Raw genomic sequence first — 5,162 nt, 5'->3', positions numbered from 1 at the left:
GCTTCGTCTCTCTGTAGTTAGAGCTTCCGGCTCGCTGCTCTTGGGATTTGCTTTTCCAGGGCTGGTTGCTTCCGAAGCTTCCTCCCTCCCTCCCTGCCGCAGCTGCTAATTCCAGCTGCCGCCAGGCGATCGGTGCAGGTAAATAGCTTGTGCCCAGGAAAAGGGGGTGCGGAGGAGAGCAGACAGCTGTCACGATCTTCCCAGGATCTGCTAGGCAGCTCTTTGTGATTTCTCTGTAAAACCCRTCATTGCTATTTCACTGTAAGTTCTGCTGGGAGATAGGTGCGGCACACGGCCCTTGGGGATCTGCGTTTTGATGCCTGGGCCACGCGTAAAGGTGCCGCACGGAGGACCGGAGGCAGAGGTGCTCGGGGCCTTTGCTGYGAGCAGCCCTGGCCTTCTGGCCCCTGTTTCAGCTGCTGGCAATTCCTGGTGGGAAGCAGCAAGCCGCAACAAGCCACAGCTGTGTTCCTTGCGGGACCGTGTGCTCCYGCTCCTCCCAGCCGGCGCAGCGGGAGACTCGGTGGCGGAGCACTGCCGACAGCCGGCTTGGCCACGTGCAGCAGAGTCCTGCACACAAAGTAATGAAGCAACCCAAAAGCAGCAGCGAGYGAGGCACCTGGAGCGGTAAAACCAAGCAATCCCGCGTCCGGGCTGTCTCCCAGCAGCAATACGCAGGCTTCTCCGCGTCTTGCATGTGACACTGTGACCGCAGTCTCTGGAAGCAGCACAAGCAGCCTGGCCCAGGCAGCGCAACTCCGCTGGGAGGGTCCTTTTCCGAGCAGAAGGGCAGCTCCGAGCCCCGCTGCACCYATGCCTTGCGCTCCAGGAAAATCCCACAGAGGCAGGTCCACTCTGGCCCATGGAAGCTGCCCGAGCTGGAGCACCGGACGCTGCCTGGCTGCAAGGCGCAGCCGCTTTCCCCTGCGGAGGTAGGGTTGGGCCGAGGGGGGCTTTCCCCAAATGTCCTGCTTTCTGCTGAAATCCTGCCCCCTCCCCAGTGCTGACACCGAAATCCAGGCGTTTGCAACGAGCAGAGGTTCTTCTCTGACAGCCAGATTAATGTTCATTATTCACTGGGCAAGAAAATGCTGAGTTGTTTGTCATTGGTTCATTAGATCTAGCCAAATACAGGCTAAACATAATTACTTGCACAAAATCTTGTGGCCAGGCTTAAAATTTATAGGTAGGCACAAAGAACATTTCAGGAAGCTCGGTAAAAATCTGAGCCGTGGGTCTTGGCGGGGGCGAGAAGGGGTCGCTGCTGTGGGGAGCTTCGCTGCCCGCGACGTGCCAAGCGCAGCGTGCTCGGAGGCTCGGGGCCTCTTCCCGCAGTGTTTCTCAGGTTCTGTGCGCCTGCTCGGCGGCTGCAGAAACGAGCGCTGGCCTGGAAAGCCGTGCGCGTGCAAGGAGCCGCTCGGGCACGCGAGGGAGGGCTGCGCTCTCCCGCCTCCTCCCTGCGTCGCCAGCGGGGCCGGTGGCTGCGGCGGGTCGGCGCTGGCCCCAGCGAGGTGCCTGGCCACGGCCGCAGGGTCGGTTTGGCTTGGCAGCGCATCCCGCGCCTCGCTGCGATCTGTCGGCACGTCGGTGGCTCCAGCCTTCCGACTCTGCAAGCTCAGGTCACGCAAACGTCGGAAAGTTTATAAAAACAGGACTGGGACTGTGTGGAAGCCGCTCAGCCTCGCTGAGAGCTGGGCTGCGGGGTCGGACGTGCTGCGTAACCGCTGTGGTTTCCTGGGCCTCGTCTCCTCCRGGGTGCGGAGCAGCGCAGGGCAGCGCCTGGCTGGAGCTCGGCTGCCCGGGAAGAGGTGGGAGCAGGGAGCAGGGGAAGGGCTCTGCCGGCAGCCTCCAGCCGCTCATTTTGCTGGGTTTTATCGCGCTGTGCCTGCGCGCGGCCCCGGGGGAGCGGGGTGGGTGCCCTGGTGCCTCGTGGGGCCCCGCACCGCCGCTCCCCGCCGCGCTGCGTACGTGGCGAAGTGCCCGGAGCGCGGGCTGGCCCCTCGCCTGCCGTTCGCCTCCGCCCACTCGTCGCAGAGCTCCCGCTACCCCGCAATTGCTGCTGGATCGCTCTCGCGACAAGCCTCGTTTCGGTGCATCCGTGTTTCTCCTCCTGCCGAAACCCTGCTGGCTGCGAGACACCTCATTAACGGCGGCCTGCAAAGCCTCCCCAACAAACGCACCCCTGCRCTTCGCAGCACAAGGACGCTCGTTAGCCGAGCTGCGCTTTGTGATTATTTATACCCCTTCTATAATTAAAAATTCTGAGAGCTAATTACAATTATCCATCAGTTTTTCGAGATGCCAGGACCAGAAATCTTAACCTTTTTCCCCATCGTGTTCCCAGCCCCCCTTGCCCTTCACACGCACGTATGCGCACACCCACCCGTGCACCAGCCCCCACCCGGCTGCAGACACACACGCGCACACCCCCCCCCCCGTGATCTCTTTTTTAGCCGCGCCTGTCTTTCCCGTTCATCTCTGCGTGTTACTTTGTAGCTCTGTTCGTTCGCTTTTGTTGGGTTCCCTTGCTACGTTGTTGCACGCAGCGTTACATTGTTGCAGCAGCRGGTTACGTTGTTGCCAGCTGTGTCCCGTTGTTGCCGTTGCGCCCCGTTGCTGCCGGCCGCGGTGCTGGCTCCCGCCGCGGACGAGCGGGGTCTCGGCGGGTGCTCGCGGAGCAGCCAGGCCAGGCGGCCCAGGGGACCCCCACCGCTCCCAGCCGGGGCAGTAAGGAGCTCGGGACCGCGTCTGGCAGCGGTTAAGCCCCCCCGAGGATACCGGTAGCGTTTGCCCCCACGGCACACGTGTTTCAGGTTCAGGCCAATTCCTCCCATTGCCATGGCAACGGAAAAGCCCGGCTTTCCCCCGGCCCCGGGGGGGGCCGTTTCGTGGAGGTGGGCAGCGACGGAAGGGCTGGAGGCTTCCCGCGCACCCTGCCGGGGTGACCGGCACCACGACCGGCTCCAGCCCACGACGGTAGGACGCCCYGTGCTCGCGTCTGTCCCTGTCACAGGGCCCCAGCTCCCTGCAGCAGCTCCTCGTGCTCCGGCCGTGTCCCGGGCAGGGGGCCGAGCTGCCTCCCTGCGCAAAGCGCCAGCCGCTTGCCTGGACGCCCGAGTTCGGCGCCCGGGGTCCGCGTGGCGGGGACGGCAAGGGCACGGCTCTYCCCGAAAGCACCGCTCCCGGCAGGCCCCCACGGGCACTGTGTCCCCACGGCGCTCCCGGCTCCCGCGGGGCCGGCTCCGCTGCCAAGGCGGCCCGGACGCCTGGGCCCGTTTGCCCGGTGCTCGTGCCGCCGGCTCCCCAGCGCCGCTGCCCCAGCCCATCTCGGGGCTCGCAGCGGGGCTAGAAGGGGCTGCAAGAAGTGATTTTTGACTCAAGCATGTTCCCTGTACAGGCAGTCTGGGAAGTCATAATCTTAATATGAACATCTTTAAATATCCTTACTAATGGGCTCATCCTTTAATTTCCTGGAGCAATGACAGTTTCARCAGAGCCTATATCAAAGCAAAGATGGGATCTGTCACTGAATGGCTGAATTATATTTCATCCTTTATTTTTATCAGCTCCTCTGACTTATTTATTACGTTTAGAGCCTCTGTTGGCTTCTGCCTGGCCTGAGCTTTGCCTCCGCTCACAGAGAAAAAGCAATAGTTTATAAAGCCATTCTCACAGCGTCCCCATAATTTTCGGCTGTGTCTGAGGCTTCATTTTGAATGAAGCTTGGCAGATAAACTGTTATTCGTGGTGATGCTTGTGGAGTCCCGGGGGGCCCCCGGAGCGTGCCGCCTGTTTGCAAAGGGCTCTTCCTCGGTTTGCTCCCCTGCAGCAAAGGGCAGTTTTCCCACCTTCGCCGCCCCCATGGTGGCTCCCGCTCCGGGTGTTCGCTCGCAGCCCATTTTGTGCAAAGCATCCCGATGTCGCARGCCCCACGTGGATGCGAAGGAGCCTGGGAGCCACCCCCGGCTCGGAAGCGGCGCGGGTTAGCGAGCGGGCGGCTGCGTGGCGCTGGGTGATGGCCCTGGAGCTGCCAGCTCAGAGGGACTCCAGGCCAGCATGGCACGGTGGACGGGCAGCGCCGCAGGAAGGCGATCAGTGGAGCGGCTCCGCTCCAGCTCCGTGGCGCCAGGCAAGGCGTTTCTAAAGCAGAGTGGTCTCCGGACGTCCGGCTCGCTGCCTCGCCATGTAGCTCGTCCTCCGGCTCGCCCCTGGGAGAGCCTCCTTATGAAGGGTTTGGCCTGARAAAATATCCAAGCAGGGTTTAGGCATCTGGACTGTCACAAATATGAGTATTRCTAAGCCGCCAGGGCATTTGGCTGTGTCATCTGGACGAGTGCCCCYGCTTTCCCTTTCTGCTTGCTCATGACGCACAGGGCTGCGTTGTCCCGGGAGAGCATTGCTTTCCCATCCCGTTCAGTGCAGACGTGGCACCGAGGTCCCCGCTGCCCCGGGACGGGCGAGCGCCGCGTGCAAGGCTCACGCGCGTCTCGCTGCCGTGGTGCAGCTCAGGGCGTCCCGCAGCTGGGCACAAGCGTGAGCTGCCTGCAAGCGCTGGCCGCCTCCAGCCCGGCCCGGCCCCGGGGAGGGCGGTTTCCAAGAGCTGCCCCCCGCCAGGAAGGAGCTGGGAGAGCAGCCTCGAGGCACGTGTGCGGCTCTGAGAGCTCTCCTGAGACCCGGCAAGGGCCCAAGCTAATAGATTTAATATATTTGGCACGGAGTGTGCCAGGCAGTAGAAACGTGCCTGCTCTGAGGCAGCCACAGCGAAGCGTTCGTCCTCCAGGGCTCGGGGGAAAATTAGAGTGCCCCGAGCCGAATTGGTCGGCCAAAAATAACGTACGGCTTTATCCTTGGAAGGAAATTAGACATTGATTGGAGGACAGAAGTTTGGTGCAACAGTTAAAGCAATGTGACATTTCCATATATTAGGGAAACGTGCGCGGGAGGTGTAATTCAGTGCATAAATCAGGGGTCCCTCACTGGGATCCTTTGCATGTCTCTGCTACGGTCAGGCGAGATGTACTCTTGCCAATGCCACGTCCAGGCCCTTCCCCGCCCCAGCTCCTCTGTCCCCGAGGAGGTGCCAGGAGCTGGGCGGGGGTGCGAGAGCCCTGCTCCCAAAGTGAATCTGAAGCCTGTGCACCCACCGATGCCAGCGCTGCCCC

Source organism: Apteryx rowi, unplaced genomic scaffold (genome assembly GCF_003343035.1).
Source record: "Apteryx rowi isolate R43461 unplaced genomic scaffold, aptRow1 scaffold_67, whole genome shotgun sequence".
Taxonomy (NCBI): domain Eukaryota; kingdom Metazoa; phylum Chordata; class Aves; order Apterygiformes; family Apterygidae; genus Apteryx; species Apteryx rowi.
This window is presented reverse-complemented; position numbering follows the sequence as displayed.